Genomic DNA, 22,253 nt, shown 5'->3' with positions numbered 1-22,253 from the left:
AAGAAATTAATTGTTAAGAGTCTGAGGTCAGATTTGAACTCTGACACTAGGGCCAGAGCTCTATCCACTGCGCCATCTAGCTGCCCCAGTTTTTATTAATTTTTTAATCACATTTCCTTCTAAGTATTTGAGATAACCTCTTATTTACTCAGTTTCTGCAGATGATAGGTCTGGTAAAAATGGTGCAAGTATATCTCTAGATCATGAGATTAGACTGAGGAGTAACTTTTCTGTTGTTAACAGGATTGAATCTGCTAGTTTCAGATTTAAACCATTCCTTCAGGATTCAACATCATCAAAGGTTCAAGACCCAGTATAGAATTTGGAATGCAAAATGAGATTTTTATCATTCAAGAGAAATAAAAGAGCAAGTTTTGGAGACTTAGACAAGAATGAAAATATTTTTACTTAACTTTAATCAGCTAGAAGGAGGAAGAATGACTTAAAAGTCAAACCAGAATTTTTTGGTAAGTAGTGAAATACCAAGTATAAATACTTACATGTCTATGGCTAACACATCTAGTAGAGAATTTGGCCATAGTGGTTTCTTTTTTTTAGGTTTTTCAAGGCAAATGGGGTAAAGTGGCTTGCCCAAGGCCACACAGCTAGGTAATTATTAAGTATCTGAGGTCAAATTTGAACTCAGGTACTCCTGACTCCAGGGTCAGTGCTCTATCCACTGTGCCACCTAGCTACCCCCATAGTGGTTTTTTTAAATTGTTTTATTGATGCCTGTTTTTCTTTTCTTAATATTCCATCCCACATTCTGATTTTTAGAATACACATATTCTCTCGCATGCACAAATTATGCAAAATCAATAAACCATAACTAATAACATTCTCCAATAGTCTCTGCCTCATCACTGATATAGAGTATGTTTTATAAGGGCTTATTATTTAAAAAATATTTTTGTATAAGTCTTGAAAGAAATTAATATGAATAAAAGGACACAAGATTTTATCAATAGAACAATATGACAATATGGCTTTTCTGTATCTTTTATGGTAGAGTGTGTAAGGGGAATCAGACTTTGAGTTGATCAGGAGTTATAGGATAATTAGGGAAAAATCAGTATGCTTTAAGACATAATGGGAGACAGTGGAATAGAGGGAGTCCCAATTCTTGAAAATTGAAGCTAAGACAAGAGAAAAAAAGAAACCTAATTGAATGATCAGAAGATAAGGGTAATAGTTACATCATACTGATAAAGACATTAAAAAAACAAGTAAAAGAGAAGGAAATATGTTTGTTTGGCTCCTGAAACTAGAAACATAATTGATTATATGAGGACTATACTGAGCAAAGCAGGAAACTTTATAGTTCATTGTAAAAAAAGCTTAATCTACTGTCTTTCTAGTAAACATTTCCCTTGGTTACTCCATTCATCTGGGACATGCGCAGAGTGCTTAAAAAAAACTGACAGTGTCCAAGGTACAGTTCATTCAACAGATTTTCTTTTTCCTTCATAATTGAATTTCCATTCTCCATTTTTCTAGCTTTCAAATTTCCATGCCTTACACAGGACTTGGGGCAAAAGAGTAGGTCCTTGATTAATGTGTCTTTTCTATGTTCCTAAGAGATCCCAGTTTTCCTTGCAAACTAAACAAATAGCCTGCTAATCCTTTTTAGACTGTGAAAGGAAATAGGCCAGCCATTGTATTAAATTTAATGAGGTCAACTAAAACAGGAAATCAAAGATAATATTTCTACTCTATGTAATCTCTATCATCTATAAAATTATTGTGAATTATATTTAATACACATGAGCTAAGGAAATTGAGAAAAGCTAATAACTATTAAAGTGTCTAATTATGCCTTATTTCAGAGATAAAGACATTCTATAAGAACATTTTCACAGGTGACATAAAGCTTATATAGAGATAAAATAAAAAAGAATCTTCCCCTTCAGAGCCCAAACAGGACAGTAAGAATAATTGCAAAATCTGTGAATAGAATCTGGAGTGGCTGAGCTATTCAGAAGAACTGCAATATGGAAGGTGGGGATGTGAAACATGTGACAGAATAAGGATATTACCTGAGTGCTGTTAAATACTTTAAACATTGTATTATGGTGTCACCTGTGGCAGCAGTCTTATGATCCACGGCTTTAAACACATTCAAATCTAATGGGGAAAAATGAAGTGTGCTCCTGAAATTCCCCTTTTGTAAATAATTCATATCTTGAAATCTTCTCACAATGTAGTTACATTCAACTGTCCACCTAAATTTTGCTTTTGTTGGGAAGAGAGTCTGAAATGAATGAAGTTGGAAACAGCATAGTTAAGAAATGAATAAGACCTGTTTTCTTATAGTCTAATGACTTCAGTTTGACATGAGGGAAATGGAGAGATTACAAAGGAAACTATTAAAACTGGATAGAAGAAGATGATGACGATGTTTGTCCTTCCTTTTCAAAGAAGAACACGACATCAGGGAGTTGATGCTTTGGCAAGCATGTGAATTGGATTTGTGTGAGGAGGTGCTATGCTAAGTCACAAGCCTCACTTTCTCCTCTCAGATATGAGTCAGGATGACTGGAGAAGGCCCCAGGTGCCAGGCAATCAGGGTTAATTGACTTGCCCAAGGTCACACAGCTAGTGAGTATCAAGTGTTTGAAGCTAGATTTGAATTTCTGTCCTTCTAACTCCAAGGTGAGTGCTGTGTTCTCTGTGTCATCCATCTGTCCCGGATGAAAAAGAAGGGGTCATTAGAAAAGTCTAAAAGGACTGGAAAGAGAAAGCTAAAGAGCAATTTGCTATTATATAAATAGCAAAGAGCAACACTTATTTTGGATTTTTTTATGGAAGATTTGAAAAAAAATTGAGTTTAAACTCCACAATAAAGGTATAAAATGAGAAAAAAATTCTTTCAGAAAAAAGGTGGCAAATCATCAGAAAATCTTAAGATTTTCCTTTTCTGAACATTTTGAAGGGTAGTTTAAATATAGTCTTAGATAGCTACAGGGGATGTTATTAGGGATGAGAGGAGGCAGGATGTCACTCCCTGTTCTGAGTCACCTAAAACCATATTTTTGTTTTTGAAGAGGTTTATTTAAAAGAATTGTGCTTATGAAGAAATCATCTCAAATCTTTTACATCTCCAACTGAAATGATACTTTAATGGTCTAAACTATTTTCTCAGTTCAGGGGTTTGAAAATGAGTTCAATTAGTCACTGCAGTTTATTTTTTTGGATGTTCTGATGATTTTCTCATCCTCTAAGATATATTTATTTCATTTTACAATAGTTGCATTTTTTTTCTAATCAAAGTTTGTGGGTTTTGGTGTGAGGTTCTAACAGTCCTTGAGATAACAGACTTCTATGAGATATATAGAGAAGCCAGGCTTAGGATTCATCATATTAAATAGGTTAGAGATAGAAACTAGACCTGTGATTTCATTAGTATTGGGAACTGCCATGAGAAGGCTCATTTGCTCATGCACTCTGGCACCTTCTCTCCAAGTGTTATTTAGCTGCTGAGAAGACTGGGATTCTAAATGTCTTCTCTAAGGTCACACAGTCCGTATGCTTCAGAGATTAAACTCTAAACTCAGATCTATGCTCTACTGCTTCTCTACCAATTTGAATATTTCTCATAATAATAATGCTGCTGCTTTTTTAAGAAACAAAAGATCAAATTATGGACAAAAGCTTCTAATTTTTCTTTTCTCTATTTCCGTGACTTCAGCTATTAGCTTGAAGCTACGGAAAACCTAATTTATATCTTGAATCCTGTCTTTTATATAAAATTTAAATCTTTAAGTTCTAATAGACCATTTCTACTTGTATGTGCCACTACTTGTTTAGAACTCAAAAAAACTCAAATAAACCCATTATCCTCCTGCAAAACTTTGCAATCTCACCAATCTCTTTCCATCTTTCTTATTGCAAAATTCAAATTTATATTGCAAAAATGATGCCACCATTCACTCAGTCAGAGATGTGAAACTTTGGAATAATCTTGTAACCATGGTCCTCTTTCATTATATATAATCATCCTTTCACTAAGTCCTAATGTTTGAATTTCAACTCAATTTTAAGTGTGCATATATGCACATACACACACATGATTAAATCTTCCTACAGTCTAAGACTGATTCAGAGCTATAAACTAAAAATATATGAGTATAAGAGCAATGTTTCATTCATTAATTCAAGTCCCACAATGCTTAGTATAGTGTCTTATACATGGTAGGTATTTTTAAAATGTCTTTTAATGAATAGTAAGTGACTGAAGCCCTTTATCAACATGCTGTAAGACATTAATATCAATGGTTTTAGTCCTCAGTGCCTTATTAAAAACTGATTTCATGACTTGCAGCACTTTATTCAAAACATTTTATTGAGCACAATTTGTGAATAGCACATAGTATTCATAAAAAAACTCATGAACTGAATACTAATATATATATATAATATAACATGATATGTACAAAAATACAAGAAGGTGATAGATATCAAATGTATGTATAATTGAAATTGTATATATAATTATAATTTATAATTGAAAAATATAAGATTCTTGAGGGTAGCAACTACTTATTCAGCCTTTGTGGCTGGAACCACAGGTACTTGGCACTTCGTAAGCATTTAGCTAAATAATTGATTCAGGTTTTAATTTATTCATTTGACAATCATATTATATAGTCAGCACAAAGTATTATAATCCTAAATTTATAGATAAACGGTTTTCAGTTGGAGGAAAAATGAAATATTGTCTGCAAAGTATTATACTATTTAAATCTAACTTCTCAATAAAAGGTTGCTTACACCAAGAACATTGACGGATTCCACTATTTCTTCAGGAATATCAAAAATGGCTATAAAGAATTTGGAATTTTCCTCAACCTAAGCAAAGTATTCTTCTTTTGAATGCTCACAACCAGGTCTTGTTTTAGATCCATCTAAGCTTAGGTTTTATATTCCCTTGTTTTTGTTTTGTTTTGTTTTTGCAAGGCAAATGAGGTTAAGTAGATTGCCAAAGGCCACACAACTAGGTAATTATTAAGTGTCTGAAGTCAGATTTGAACTCAGGACCTCCTGACTCCAGGGCCGGTGCTCTATCCAGTGTTCTATCCACTGCACCATCTAGCCACCCCATTCCCTTGTATTTTGATTTCTCCCTTATTTCAAACTTTCAAGTTTATACTTTCAAGGTCTTCTTGGGACTATTGCTCAGCTGTTTCAGTACAGTTCATGTGAGGGCATCCTTGCCTAAATCCTAGATAATGTAAACCTCCAGAGACTGGATAGGAGAGAGCCACACTTCCTTTCGACCTTATATATACCTTTACCAAATGTATTAATACATTTCTTTTTTAAAAGTATCCCAGATTTGGAGGCTTGGTCTCACAAATGACATAGTAATTAAATGTTTTGACAATCTTTGCAATAGTATCTAATCTACAACTTCTGGATCCAAATATAGCATGTTGCACACTATTTCAATCAATTTTTCAGTCAATTCAACCAGGTAGTTCTCTGCCTTCCTCCTCTCCCACCTTCCTCTCTCTTCTTTTTCTCCTGTCCCTCTTTCCATATAGGAAATCAAACCCTTTCCTGTGGGTACTTTTGTTCAAAGGAATATAAATTTTGTTCACTGAAAACTCACAAGATATCTTGGGGTATATTAGTTAGATTTCTTTTTGAAGGACCATCCCCTTAAAACCAAATCATTCTTATTTATTGATTGACAAAAAAAAAAATAGGTTTTAGCCCAAGTCTCACATGATCATTGTTTGGGTTCTGATGGAGCAGAGTGAGTGTAAATAGCAACTGTTTCTCTTTTGGGCAGAGATACTGAGTATTTTCCTCTCCCAGCTTTATTTATTTAAGTTGTTTGTTTGGTTTTTTTTGACTGGGTAAAAGAGGTCATTCTAAATCGAGAGCTGGGAGAGCTGGGAATGATCTTAGCTTTAAAAGATCGAAGTCTCCCACTGACTCCAAGACCTTCTCCAATTGTCTTGATATATGTGTACATTTACAGATATTTTGATAGATAGATAGATTTATCTATACCTTTATCTATATAATGTCATTAGACCCAGATGACTCTGAAGAAGCATGTCAGACTATTGACTTTGCACAGCTCCACCTCAGTTAACTCCAGTTTCCTTTCCTTCCTTCCTTCCTTCCTTCCTTCCTTCCTTCCTTCCTTCCTTCCTTCCTTCCTTCCTTCCTTTATTTGGAGGGGAGGACTTACAAGGCAATGGGGTTAAGTGACTTGCCCAAAGTCACACACAGCTAAGCAATTATTAAATGTCTGAGGTCAAATTTGAACGATATAGGACAACACCCTATCTACTGTGCCACCTAGCTGCCCCTCCAATTCATTTTCGAGTGTGACATCACTTTCCTGATGCCATTGGTCTTTTTTTGAGAAGGAAGGATAAACAACAAGCATTTATTTAGGGCCTACTATGGGCTGGGCTCTGTATTAAGTTCTCATAGATATAATAAGGAAGTTCAGAGTGCTAGAAGAGACCTTAGAAGTCTTCCAGTCAATTTTCTTAGACAATGAGCAGCAAAGCAAAGATTCAAGGACCTCTGGTTTTCTGTCTCCAAGTCCATTCATTCAGTCAATAAATATTTTGTTAAGCACCTACTTTGTGGGGATACAAAAACAGGCACAACTACCTAGAGCTTAATCTCAGAAACACATGCCTTTCAAGGTTTTTTAATAATAGAATAAATTGACTTGGAGCTACCCATGGCCTCTCATGGCCCTCACTCCTAACTCACTTTGCTAAATCACAATTATGCTTTTCTAATGTGACTGGTTATAAAATATAATCAGCTATCCTTAGTCTAACCAAATAAATAAACATATTATCATCATGTCCCCTTTATTGTTACTTCCAGATCCACAACTCCTTTACTGTATTCTGAACAAGTGGAAATTTAAATCCACTTGGAAAATATGGAAACTGAATATGAAGATGTTTTGCTTATTCACCAATAAAATGCCATTCACTGTTTATGATGTCTTTTATCATCATTATAGAACCCTTAAATGATATTTGAGAGAGGCTGTAAGTAGTTCATCAGAATAAATTAAATTTTATACTTAGCATTAAAATGTGAATTAATTGCAATTCCACTCCCCCAATTTTAGGATTTTACTCATCACACACACACACACACACACACACACACACACACACACACACAAACACTTCATCTAGTGGCAATGATTTTAGCAAGTTGTTAAAATTACTCTGCTGTTCTCTGGCAGTCCAGTGGATTCAACTAATGTGTCAGTATCAGTGCATCTATTATAAACTCATTAGAGAAGCAAGACAATTCTCTTTGGTTCATCATGAGATAAGAGTAGAACACTTTTATCTGCCTGCTGCTAACCATACAATGAACTCAGCTGGCCTTCCTCACAAGAGAAAGTTAACCAATTTTCAGAACCAAGGATATTAAATACTACAAATGAATTTTTGTACAGCCATGTTTTGCTTTTTTAAATATCAAATTTCAGCATCTGTGACAATTTCTTTTACAGCATCTGCTGAAGCATAGAAAAAAAAAGCAGATCTATTTTACTTTAATGCATCAAAATTTTATTTTTGTTAGTTAACAAAAAAAAGAATCATGGGAAATGTCCAAGTCAAATTTCATAAATTAAATGAGGATTTTTAAAAGCTCATAACTTATTTTGAATTAAATAAATCAGAAAAGATGTTTTACTTATTCTGGATGATATATAGATCAATTGAAAAACAATAAGGAAGAACACACATTGAGCTGCAAACATCTTTATTCTAGCTTCATTTTTTAAATGTTACTTCTATTTGATTTCTCTGTGGTTAGTGCTTCGCCCTTTTGAGGAGTAGGCACAGTGCTTTGCACATAATAGAGGCACAATAAATATGTCTTTGAATTGGCTCTATAAAATAACATGGCTTGACTGATTTCCTATGATTATTCCTGCCCACCTCTCCCCACCCCTCAAGTTGATTAATGTCATTTTGTTTCCCTGTCTCTCTCTCTCTCTCTCTCTCTCTCTCTCTCTCTCTCTCACACACACACACACAAACACACATCCTTATCTTGTAATATGGTCTTTAGATAAGCCATATTTAGCTATGTTTTATATCTATTTCACAGTAATTATCTGCATAGATATTATATGAGTTATATTCCATCCTCATAGTCAAGCAATAATGGCAAACTGTTTCAAAGATGAGGACTATTTTTAATGTCAAAACACCCTTAAGAAACCTATATGATTTAGAAAGATAAGATGGTATAGGTTGGAATGAAGATTCTGGATGTGGAATCAAAAAGCATGGGTTCAAATCCCATAGCATACACTTAAAACCATGTGACTATGAACAAATTAATCTCTCTAAGTTTGTTTTCTTACCTGCAAAATGGAAATAATAATAGAATTTACCTTTTAAAAATGTGAGGATCAAAGAAAAAATGTATATAAAGTGTTTTGTGAACCTTAAATTAATATAAAGAAGTCAATTATTATTAGTGAGTTACTCAGTCAACAAGTTTTAATCACTTAGAATGTGTCAGACACTAAGATAAATGCTGTAATATGAAGAAAAGTGATCTCATAGAAAAGGCACTAAAATGAAAAGTTTTAGGGAAAGCTTCCTACAGCAGCAGCAGGCCACAAACCAGGAGGTCTGCAAGGAGGCTTTAAACCCACAAAGCAATCCACCGGCCTGGAGGCAAGTTTGCAGTCACAAACTAGCAACACTCCCAGTGCAGACAAAAGCAAGACTACTTACATTGCCGACCAGTGGTGAGACCCTGTTCCCAGAGCCAAGCAGCAGAGAGACCATGTTCTCATGGCTGGTATTGCAAACCAGCAAAAAGGTCTGTCTCTAGATCAGATGATCAGCAAGACTCATCCTCAGGGAAGGTCAATATGGAGGAACCACTCCCAGTACAAGCCAACAAGAAGTGACCCCTTTTCTAGCACAAGCCAGAAACTAGTCTTTGAGCTAGAATCTTGGAACAAATGAAGAACAAAACCTAACTTTTACATAAAAAGGCAAAGACACAAAATAGAGAAATGAAAAATAAAAACAAAAACAAAAAGAACTTGATTACAGAAAGATACTGTGATGACAGGAAGGATCAAATCAAAAACTTAGAAGAGGACAATACAAAATGGGTGCATGTAAAGTCATCTTCTTTTAGAAAATGTAAATCGGTAACAAGCCAAAAAATAATTTCTGAAAACTAAAAAGAGGATTTTAAAAAGAAAATATGAGAAATAGAAGAAAAATTGGAAGTGAAATTAGAGTAAAGCAAGAGGAACATCAAAACCTTAGTAAAAGCTTGACAAAATATTGAAGAAAGGTAACTTAAAATATTTCATAAAATGAAATAACTCCTTATAAATAGAATTGATCAAATGAAAAAGGAAGTACAAAAGCTCAGTGAAGAAAATGATCCCTTACAAATTAAAATTGAACAAGTTAAAGTTGATGACTTTATGAGACATGAAGAAATGATATAACAAAATCAAAAAAGGAGGAAAATAAGAAATTTCTCACTAAAAAACAACTGACCAAGAAAATAGTTGCAAGAGGTGAGTTAAGAAATTATCAAGGAAAACTTCCCTGATATCTGAGTATCAGAGAACAAAATAGAAACTGAAAAAATCCACTGACCATAACTTGAAAAAGATTACAAAATAAAAACTCCCAGGACAAGGAGAAAGGACTACCAGCTGTCAGAAATAATCCAGATATCACATAGTCACAGTCAAGTTTACACGGAATTTAGTGGCTTCTACATTAAAGAACTGGAGGATTTGGGATGTTATTCTTGGAAGGCAAAGGAGTTAGGATAATAATCAAGAATCATCTATTCAGCAAAACTAAGTATAATCCTTCTGGGGGAAAATGAATATTTAGTGAAACACAGGACTTACAAGCATCTCAAATTAAAAGACCAGAGTTGAATTAAAAAAAAATGATCTTCGAATGAGAGTCAAGAGAAACTTTAAAAAGAAAAACAAAAGAAAAGAAAACACAAGGAATTCGATAATGCTAAACTGTTTATATTCCTATATGTCAAGGTGATATTTGTAACTCTAAAGAACTTTTTCTCTATAAGGGCAATTAGAAGAAATATATCTATGTGGGTATGTGAGATGAATATAATAGGATAATTTAAAAAATTAAGGCCATATCAATCAAACTAACAAATAATTATTTTGTAGATCAAGAAACATAATAACAAAAGTCATCTGAAAGAACAAAAGATCAAGAATATCAAGGAAATAAACAACAAAATTGAAGAAAGGTGACTTAACTGTACCAGATATCAAAGGGTATTTACACACTGTAGTAAGTATGAAAACAATCTGGTACAAGTTATAAAAGGAAATGGTGGATTAGTGGAATAAATTATGCATATACATATATATGACTCTATATATATATGCATATATGACATTACAGTAAATGACCATAGTAATCAAATGTTTGGTAAAACCAAAGAGCTTAGATTTTGAAGCAAAAACTCAGCATCTGACAAAAACTGGAAAATAGTAGAGCAGAAACTAGAGAGAGATCAACATATTACACTATGTATATGTATATGTATATATATATATATATATATATATATATATATATATATATATAAAGAAAAAGTGAAATTTGGTATATGATTTACATATAAAAAGTGTTGCCATAAGCTAATTAGAGAGCATGGAATAGTTTGTGTCAGATTTATGGGTGGAAACAATTTAGAACCAAACAAGAGATAGAATGCATTATAGGATTTGTAAGAGCTAATTTGGATTATGCTAAATTATTTTTTTGTATGAAAACCAAGCCAAGACAACCAAAATAAGAAGGAAAGAAGAAAGCAAGGGAAAAAAGTTCAACAAGAATCTCTGATAAAGGACTTAATTCTAAAACATATAGAGAAATGAGTATAATTTATAAGAATAAAAATTATTCCCCAGTAGATAAATTATGGACAAAGGATATGAAGAAATAGTTTTCAAAAAAAGAAATCAAAACTCTATATAGTCATACAAAATGATCTAAATCACTATTCATTAGAGAACTACAAATTAAACAAGTCTGGGATAACTTGTCAGAAAGGCTATATGCCAATAAAAAGGAAAATGGTACATGTGGGAGAAGATGTACAAAAATTGTCATGTCAATGTTCTACTGGTGGAGTTGTGAACTGATTCAGCTATTCTGGAGAACAATTTGGAACTATGCCCAAGGAGCTTATGATCTGCTAAGAATTATTATGAAATAAAATTATTAAGTTACTATAAACTAATGAGATAACATAATTTTAATGCAATTTAAATATTAAAAAATGAAATGTAAATGTAAAAACCTCTTGCAGCTGACCTCTTTACAAATGTAGCTAAGTAATGTTATATAAATCTAAGAGAAATATGTAGTTACTCTAGGCCTCATAATTGCTGAAATATAGGACTTTGCAGGAAAAATGTTTTCCCCATGTGAAAAGTATATGTACAAAAATGTCCATTCTCCTGAAAAAGTGCTCTGTATTTCACAATGAATACACTAAACTCAGAGATGATTTTTTTAATTGACAAAAGACCCAATGTTATTAAGCACCTGCTGAGTGCAAAACACTATGAAATTAATAGATCATATGGGATCCCTATCTTTTAACAACTTGAAATCCAGGAAAAGAAATTGGATAGCTTAGATAGCTACATATGAAAGAACATAAGGCCACTATCAAAGAAACATATCAATAAGTACAAGTTAATGTAGTGGCAAGTGCTAGGCACTAAGAGTTTGATGACTCATTGACCTGTATTTATAATTCCTCAGGCTCTTTTTCAGGACATTTTTTATATATTAGTTTTCCAAAGCAACAGCTACCACTGGGATTTCTGTTTCATAAATATGAGCTTAGATTTCACTTGAATGGATATGATATGCAGATCTACTTATTGCCACCATCTGCTATTGTTACTCACATTACCAAATGCTATAAAGTTAACTAGTCTATGAGCTGCTCAGCGAGGATGGAAATTTTCTAAAACCAATTCAAAGAACACATTACATTTGATTTATAGCCTTAGGCCCTTTTTAGTCCTCTGTATTTGTACCATTTAAATACACATCTAAATCAGTACATTGGCTCACCTACCTGTGTATTCAACTCAACAAATATTTCTTACACAGTCAGTAAACTACGGTACTCTGTTAGGTGCTGAAGATATAAAAACAAAAAGAAAAAATAGTAGGTACAAGTGAATACAAAGCAATTTCAAAAGGGAATGGGTGCTAATAACTGACAGGGAAACCAAGGCCTCAGGCAAGTAGTGGAAACTGGAATGTTCTTTGAAAGAAGCTCCTTATTCTTTAAGGTGGAGGAAATACATTCCTGACACATACATTCAAAAACAAAGAATACTATGTATGAAGAATAGTTAGGAGACCAATGTGGAAGCAAATTAAAAAGGTTCTTTTAAGCTGCATGAGAAATATTAAGAAATAAATTTCTCTATTAAATATTTTGAGATTCTTTTAGAAACTATTTAGTTCAAGAACAAGTTTTTCTTATGAAGATAAATGAATAAACCTCTGAACAAAGAATATCTTGTCTGGCAAAGATTATCATCTTCCTCATCCTTTGAAGTGATTGGGCTATTAATACCTTTTAAGAAAGTCTCTTCTTTTTCCATCCCCTACTGAAGCAATGGTTTTTGTCCCTTTCTCCATTCTCCCTACATGGAAGAGACTCTTTTCAATCCTTGTTGTGAGTACTCCTGGAAGAATTTGGAAAGTGATTTATTTTAGGCGACTATTCTAAAATATTAACCCATCACTTTAGTTAACATTTTGTAATTTTTCTTCTGCAAGATTCCTGCTCTCTCAAATCTCTCCTTGTAGAGAGGGACATGTACTAGGGCAAGAAAAGATTATGCCAGTTTGAACATTTCAATGCCTAAACTATAACTATCTTGGATATTATATGATATGGAGGTTGGTAAAAATTACATCTGGCAGATGCACAGTATTGTATCATTATTATTTTTTTCTTTGACACCAGTTTGATTACAATGTAAGGTACTTAGAGGGAAATAATATGAATTGATATTAGAAAGGTACTTGCAGTCAGATTATCCAAGGCTCTAAAGGCTAGGATTTTTTATTTTTTATGAGGCAAAATAATGCTATTGAGTGGTTTTGAGGTGTCAGTAGTCACATCTGTGTAAAAATAGTAGTTAGTGAAATAGAGCAGAGTAATGATGATGATGATGATGATGATGATGATGATGATGATGATGATGATAGCAATCTTTTATATAGTAGGCAGTAATGTACCAGAACTGTGCTTACCACTTTACAATTATTATCTTATTTGATACTCACAAATCTGTGAGATTGGTAATATTGTCTAGGAAGATAAAATACTAGAAATTGAAGTCTTTTATTAAACTGAGCTACCAAGCACTTAAACTCTACTGCGAAGAACATAATTCTGGTGAGCTGGTCAATTTGCTTGAATGGCAAATGTATGTTTGCCTAAAATAATATTTTACAGAGAACTCACACAAAGCACGTTATCACAGAGACTAGAAGAAGCACTAAAAGGACACCCTAAAATTCTCTCTGAAGAACAGTGCTATTATTTATGAGCCATAGGAGACACTGACCCAGGATCAACTAGCATAGAATACCATGATAAAAGATGGTTCTATATGCAAAACAATTGTAGGCGTGCAAAAGGAGCATGAGATGTATAAATTTAAAGCTATCTTTATCTAAAATGTTCAAATGGAAAATTTGTGCACAACCTACAGTAGATCTTCCTCTTGTATTAACTTGATCGACAACAGTTGGACACAACTGAATTAGTTGACTCTAATCTAGTAATGACATTTTGGTTCTCTTTGAATATGAAGGACAACAACCATTACTACCTCATTTTTACAGATGAGTTAGCTGCGGTAAACAGAGATCAAATGAACTGACCATGGTCACACAACTAGGAAGTAGATCTTTCTGACTCCAGACCCAGCAGTCCATCCATTGTACAACATAGCTGCTTTATAATAAGAAGATCATTTCATCATTTATTTCAAAAATTGAAAGGAGAAATAAGAGATTAAAAGCAGGAGAGCTGCTTTTATATAGGAAGCTATTGCAATAGCCCAATTTTCTTTTTTTTGTTTTTTTTAGAAAGATTTTATTTATTTTTGAGTTTTATAATTTTTCCCCTAATCTTGCTTCCCTCCCCACCCCCATAGAAGGCAGTGTGTTTGTATTTACATTGTTTCCATGGTGTACACTGATCTAAATTGATTGTGATGAGAGAGAAATCATATCCTTAAGGAAGAAAAATAAAAGTATGAGAGAGCAAAATTACATAATAAGATAATGTTTTTTTCCTAAATTAAAGGTCTTTTCGTCTTTGTTCAATCTCCATAATTCTTTTTCTGGATACCAATGGTATTATCCATCGCAGATAGCCCAAAATTGTCCCTGATTGTTGCACTGATGGAATGAGCAAGTCCATCAAGGTTGATCAACACCCCCATGTTGCTGTTAGGGTATAAAATGTTTTTTCTGGTCCTGCTCATCTCGCTCACCATCAGTTCATGCAAATCCTTCCAGGCTTCCCTAAATTCCCATCCCTCCTGGTTTCTAATAGAATTATAATGTTCCATGGTATACATATACCACAGTTTGTTAAGCCATTCCCCAATTGAAGGACATTTACTTAATTTTCAATTCTTTGCCACCACAAACAGGGCTGCTATGAATATTTTTGTACAAATGATGCTTTTACCCTTTTTCATCATCTCTTCAGGGTATAGACCCAGTAGTGGTATTGCTGGATCAAAGGGTATGCACATTTTTGTTGTCCTCTGAGCATAATTCCAAATTGTTTTCCAGAAAAGTTGGATGAGTTCACAGCTCCACCAACAATGTATTAGTGTTCCAGATTTCCCACATCCCTTCCAATGTTGATCATTGTCCTTTCTGGTCATATTGGCCATCTGAGAGGTATGAGGTGGTACCTCAGAGATGCTTTAATTTGCATTTCTCTAATAAGTAGTGATTTAGAACAATTTTTCATATGACTATGGATCACTTAGATTTCCTCATCTGTAAATTGCCTTTGCATATCCTTTGACCATTTGTCAATTGGGAAAGCCATGTATTTTTTTGAAAATTTGACTCAGTTCTCTGTGTATTTTAGAAATGAGTCCTTTGTCAGAAATACTAGTTGTAAAGACTGCCAATTTAGTATATTTCCTTTGATCTTGGTTACAGTGGTTTTTGTCTGTGTGAAAGCTTTTTAATTTAATGTAATAAAAATTATTTAGTTTGTTTTTAATGATGTTCTCCATCTTTTCCTTGGTCATAAACTGCTTCCCTTTCCAAAGATCTGACTGGTAAACTACTCCTTGGTCTTTTAGTTTGCTTATAATATTGTTTTTTGTATCTTAATCCGATATCTATTTTGATCTTATCTTGGTATAGGGTGTGAGGTGTTGATCTAATCTAAATTTCTCCCATACTAACTTCTAATTTTCCCAACAGTTTTTATTGAAGAGTTTTTATCCCAATAGCTTGACACTGGGTTTATCAAACAGCAGATTTCTATAATCATTTCCTGAATAGCCCAACTTTCAAATGTTATTGGAGTTTGAATTAGAAAAAGAAACAGGTAAATGGAGAGAAGGATAGAATAGGAAATATGTGGAGAAAGAATAAAAAAGACTTAAAAACTAGTTGAGGGAAAAGGGAAGAATTAAGGATGACTGTCAACTAATCATGAAATATTAAGTGTTTACCTTGTGCTAGGCATAATCCTAAACTCTGGAGACACAAAAAAAGGTAGCAATACATTCCCTGCCCTCAAAGCTCACAACTTAATTAGAGGTGAGGATGCAAAAGATAAAATGAAGTTGAAAAGAACAGAAATGGTACCTGATGAGGGGTATAATGGAACTAGAGAATGAAGGGGTGAAGCTGGAGGGGAAATGATAAGGATAGCTGACTAATCAAACTTAGGTGATTGTAAGAATGACAGTACCATCACCTGAAGTGGAAAAGTTATAGGAAGGATGGATTTGGGGACAGGGGAATGATGAACTACTATGATAATAATAATATCCAGTATTTGCACACCTCTTAGTATTTATGTTAAGCACTTGCAAATGTTACATCATTTTATCTTCTCAATAACCCAGAGAGGCAGATGTTATTGTTAATTCCGTTGTTACAGCTGAGGAAACTGAAACAAAAAGAGATTAATGTAATTTGCTGAAGGTCAGTAAGCTATTCTGCCCCCCCTTACTTCCAGTTAAAGAAAACACTGGCACTGAAACTATTTCAATGCAATTTTTTTTAATCACAAAAGTTATTTTTATGCTGTTATTTGTATTTTCAAGATACCATTCCCAATCAATCAAAAAAGTATTTATTAAATATATACTACATAATACATACTATAGTGTATTGAGAATGCATATTAAAAAATTTGCCCTGAAGTAGCTTATAACACAAAGGGGAACATCGTGAAAAGTTGTGTACCTGGAGGGTAATTAGAGAAAGACCATCTTCAAGAATATGAAAGGTTACTTGGCAAAAAAGGTTACTTTGGTAAAAAAAGGAAACAAGTATGAAACAGACTGCAGACTAGCTGTCAAGCCCTTCTTAGTGTAAAGTGTAAAGCCCTTCTTACCGACCAGGGAAGAGCATCAAGAGAACAACAGGCCTAGGGTCAAGAAGACCAGAATTCAAATATGACCTCAGACACTTGCTATATAACCCTGGGTATTCCACTAAACTCTGCTTTCCTCAGTTCCTCATTTGTAAAAAAAATATACTGGAGAAGGAAATAGAAAATCACTTAGATCTCTTTGAGAAGAAAAGCTGCCACATACGGTCATGGTCACAAAGAGTTGGACATGACTGAAATGGCTAAACAGCAACTGATCATAAAAAATCACATTTAAGATGATTTAGTGGTTCCTCACTTCCTATGGAGTTGTCTTACCACTTCATTCAAGACCTTCTATAATTTTATTCCAACTTATGTTTTCAAATTTTTGACCCATTTTTACTCTACCAAAAAACAAAAAAAACACCTTTTGCTGCATTCAGGCTGGTATCCTCTGGTTATAGTTTATGGAAATGAGCATAGGGCCAGGAGAGTAAGTAACAATTTAATTCATTATTTCATGTCTCAAGGTTTTATATGTAAAATACTGTTGATGAACTAGATGACCTCTGAGGAAAGAAGCATACTAGGTTAGAAAAAATACTAGATTTATAGTCATTATCAAGTACTATTTGTCTGTCTTGCTCAAATCAAGACTCTCTATGGGCCTCAGATTCCTCTTCTATAAAATGAACTCAAAGACCTCTAAAATTCCTTCTAGCTCAATTATCTAGAATCTTATAATCCCTTTAAGCTGCATATCACTCGTGATCTTTTGATCTCTTAGGGAGAAGGGATTTTATTCCTATTATAATTAAGAACTGGACTCTTTTTCTTTTTTTCTTACCCATCCCATTTATCAACTTCATATATAAATTCCCAGACCTGGAAATTCCCAATCAAGATGACTATGGATTCTTGACTTTGAAGTAGCTGAGTAGATGGATCAAAGGATCATTGATTTAGAGAATTCCAAAAACCCTCAGAGATCAATTCATTCAAACTTCTTGTTGATAGTTGAGGAAATGGGCCCCCAAAAGACTATATTTCTTGCCCAAAGACACAGAAGGAATAAGTAGTAGAGCAAGGATTTGAATCAAGTCCTTTGACTCCTTCTACTACAAAAAGTTGAAGGAAAGATGATTCTAGAACTGATTTCTAATTTTTTTTTTCTTTCATGGCTTTTTTGTATCTTTCTCCTCTATGTTCTGGATATTACCACTGTGCCATTTTTCAGTTGTGTCAAACTCTTCAACTGCATTTAGAGGGTGGTTTGCCATTTCCTTCTGATAATTTTACCAATGAGGAAACTGGATTAAGTTCAGAATCATATAATAATAAGTGTTGAATGTTGATGTTGAGTGGTGAACCCTACTGAGAACTCTCAGCTCCTAACCCAGAACTCCATCCACTATGCTATTAAGCTGTTCATTCTGAATATTACTAAAAGTTACTATTAAATAAAAGTTCTGCCTCTCTTAATTCCAATTCATTTCAAAGTAATTCTCTCCTGATCTCATTGGTCCTCTTTGAGAATTAAGGATGAATAATAGCAGCAACAATAACAAGGCACTAAATGTATGTTTACATATCCTTATCCTTCTTATTTCACCTCCTCTCTTAATCTTTTCAATCCCCAACTACTTTGTAAGGACCTTAGAAAAATGGACTGGGTAGCAAACTTCTTTGGATCCTCTAAAGTTGATTACAATGCTAAGAACACAGTAGGCAGTATTTATTGAATGAATTGATTACGGAAAAGAGACTACATTCTACAAATTATACACCCAAATCAACCATACAAACCATGTCTTATATTTTTCTCTTTCTGAGAGGGAGACAATAACTAGCAGGTAAATTCTTGTCCTCCGTATAGCACAGGCAGATGCTGAGAGATGCCAGGCTAGTTTGATCATGTTCCAAAGGAGGCTGTTTGATCTTTGGACTGACAACTGCATACTCTGCAATTAGAAGCAACCTAGGGACTGTGTGAGTTTCTTGGGGGCTGCCCTAGAATCTGCCTAATTGATTCCTTATGCTAAGGGTAAGGTGGAATAAAAAATGGAAAGGTAATCCAAAAATAGACATTCAGGTTTGTTTTTTGTTCACTTATAACTGACAGTGTGTCTACAATGGACAGAAAGAAAGATAGTATGAGGGAAGAATATTAGATTGAAGGTCAGGGATTCAGGACTCTAGTCCCAACTTTGTGACTAAGTAGCCACATATTCCCATGTGATATCTTCCTCTATAGGCTTTATTAATTTCTTCTGTAAAGGAAGAGTGTGGCAGATGAATTAAATGCATTTAAGATTCTTTCCAGGTGTAACATTCTACAATTCAACTGAATTTGAAATATTAAGAGTGCTAGATTTTAGTGTCAGTTCACACTCCGATTCAAATTCTAACTTTTATTTATTACCTATATCAATGTCCCTCATCAACTTTCACCTGGACTATTTTCTGTTTTAATTCCCTGCCTAAGGTCTTTCCTTACTTCCAGATCAAGCTCCAGTTGCTTAGGAAGCAATCTTTCTTTCTTTTTTTTTTTTTGTTTTAGGTTTGTTTTGTAAGGCTATGGGTTAAGTGGCTTGCCAAAGGCCACACAGCTAGGTAATTATTAAATGTCTGAGGCCGGATTTGAACTCAGCTACTCCTGACTCCAGGGCCAGTGCTCTACCCACTGCACCACCTAGCTGCCCCTGGAAGCAGTCTTTCTAAAGAGCAAGTCTAAAGAGCCCTTCACAACCTGGCACATTTTGCTAGGTGTCTTAAACTTCCATCTTTTTATAGGTTACAATCCACTGAAACCTCTTTGCCGTTCCTCCTCATACACTCCTCACTCCATCTCCTGACTGTGATTTTTCATTGACTATTACTTCTGAAATGTCCTATTTCTTTATCTATACCTCCTAAATTCCCTGGGGTCCTTCAAGACTCAAATAAAATCCCACATTTAGGAGACCTTCTTAGTTCCCTTGACCCAGTTTCCACTTTTAGTGCCTTGGATTACTTTCCATTTAATCTGTATATAGACAGTTATGGTGCAGTGGTTAGAACACTTCCCTGGAATCAGGAAGACCTGAATTCAAATCCAACATCTGACATTTGTCATCTACTAACTGTCTAGTATGTTGGCAAGTCACTTAACCCAATTACCTTGCTTCCAGGGTTATCTCCAGTCATCCTAATCCATATCTTGCCACTGTACCCAGCTGACTCTGGAGGTGAAAGTGAAGCTGGTGACTTCAGTACAGCACCCTCTCACTCAAATCCAATTCATGTATTTATCATGGTATCATCTCACTGATGGCATGGTTTTCTTCAAGAATAAAGTACAATCAACAATAATAATATAAGTTTAGCTACTTAGTTATATGCCTTTTGTCACTTCTGTTAGAATATGATCTTCTTGAGATCAGAAACTTGGTTCAAATTCAGGGAGAGGGGATTGGCTAGATTTTTGCCTTTGTAATCCCTTAGCAGGTTGATTGCCATACAATAAACACTTAATAAATACTAACTGACAAAAGGAATTATCCTCTAAACCTGATTTTCATTTTTTTTTTGTAAAATGTGAAAGTTAGACTAGATCTAGAGTAGTTTTCAGCCTGAAATCTTTCATTCTAATTAAAATTTCTAAATCACATCAAATATTAACAAATATTAACCCTCACTAGAAGTAAAAAGCATCTTCACCTTGAAGTTATATCCATCTGTAAATAATTCATATTTGTAGAATCCTTTAAGGATAAAAAAAGAACTTTCCTGTGATCCAGCGACATTATCTTCTTTGCAGTTTCTCAAACAAGACATTCCATGTCCTGATTCTAGGCATTTTCACCTTCCTTCCTCCAAGCCTGGAAGGTACTCCCTCCTCTTCTTGGCCTCCTGACTTGCCTGGATTCCTTCAGGTCCTAATTAAAAACCACATGTTCTTTAGGATCTTAACAGGATTCCCTTTAATTTAGTATCTGCTTGCTATTGATTATTTCCAATTTATTCTGCACTTAACTTGTTTGCATATCATTTTCTCCATTAGACTATGAGCACCTTAAGAGCAGGAGCTGGCTTTTACTTTGTTTAATGCTATTTATTTATTATATTGGTATCCCTACGCTTTAGCAGAGGTTGGTGCTTCATAAATGTTTATTGACTGACTGACTTTCTGCAAAAGAACCCCATGAAGTAAATTCTGCAAGAAGGATCATCCCTGTTTTATGAATGAGAAAACCAAGATTCTTTGGTGGTACTGCTCATTTCATAAGATTATAGATGTAGAGTTAGAAAATAATTCAAAGGATATCTCACTTCAAACTTCTCATTCCATAAGTGTCTACACCAACCAAGGCCTGGAGACTATGACTTGCCCTAGCTCACAAAGGTAGTAGGTGTCAGAATCAGGATAGGAACTCAGGTACTATAATTTTAGAGAAGGGTCTCTTTACTAGGGCTAGGTTCAAGGGCATCTCCAAGGTCACAAAGCTAGTAAGTATCTTAGGCAGAATTTACACCTAGGTCTGTTTATAACAATGCCATGCTGCATCTAAGTGACCATGACTGCTTTATTGCTATCACTCAGCAAAATGTCATGACGGATGATATATGATAGTGCATTATTAGACTTGCGCAACATGGTATAAGTACCTTTCATTAGCTCCACCTATTTTCAATTTCATGAAAATCATTGCCCCATCAAAAATGAAAATGAGAGAAGGGAAACTCAAACACCTTATTAAAAGGGAATCTTAACTAGTGTTTGCTGATAATTTTCTAGATTTAAAATCACTAGACAATTTTCACCATGAACTTATTGCTTAACTAATTCACTATTATTTTGCATGTGCAGAAGTCCCTCTGCCATTCTTGTTCCACATGATTGAATTCTTTTTGAATTAAACATTCTCTGTCTGACCCTTTAGACACCTTCTTTAAATACATTGTTTACATTTTCTTCTTAGTAAATACACAAGGATTCCTCATTCCACATGCAGGCCAAGGACATCAAGGGGGACATAATCCCTTTTTATTTAGAGGGATATTTAAAAGTCAACTACATTTTTTCAGAGTAAATATGTCCCTAAAGGTCCATCTGATAATGTAGTTTCCCATCAAATATATCATCTATACTATCTGCCAAATTAGTTTAAGAAGGAGGTTTAGAGGGGTTTGTTGTTTATTCACAAGACAGAATAAAGATATCATTATGAATTCAGGATATGTATTTTCAGACTGGTGAAAGCTGTCAAGAAGAAAGTAGGAAAGGATATTGAATGGATGGAACTGGTATTTTTCCCTTCCCTCCACAAATCATGGTAAGCATATATTATTTACATTCAGAAGATAGAAAATTTGCATGATATCTGAGTAGCCAAAGAAATGGCAAACTTTCAGAGGTGCTTTCCAAGTCTTCATTTATATATCCTCTCACAAACAGAAGTGGAAAACATGATTTTTTTTTCATTTCCAAGATTGGGATTGGAAGATAACAGAAGGTACTTATCCCAATTCTCTACTTTAAGTGGCTGCTTAGGTACAATCAATTCTCAAATTCAAGGTAAGTGTAATGGTCCTAGAAAATGGCA

The 22,253-nt window shown here is 34.2% G+C and overlaps 1 protein-coding gene across 1 annotated transcript in view; it reads right to left on the bottom strand.

Moving 5' to 3' along the window:
• Nucleotides 1-22,253, bottom strand: part of THSD7B (thrombospondin type 1 domain containing 7B) — a 1,134,773-nt gene that overhangs the window by 265,249 nt on the left and 847,271 nt on the right. The gene's annotated exons all lie outside the window — the stretch shown is intronic.

The sequence above is a fragment of the Macrotis lagotis genome, chromosome 1 (genome assembly GCF_037893015.1).
Source record: "Macrotis lagotis isolate mMagLag1 chromosome 1, bilby.v1.9.chrom.fasta, whole genome shotgun sequence".
NCBI classification, from domain to species: domain Eukaryota; kingdom Metazoa; phylum Chordata; class Mammalia; order Peramelemorphia; family Peramelidae; genus Macrotis; species Macrotis lagotis.
Note: the sequence above shows the minus strand (reverse complement) of the source record. Positions and strands in the feature narration are given on the sequence as shown.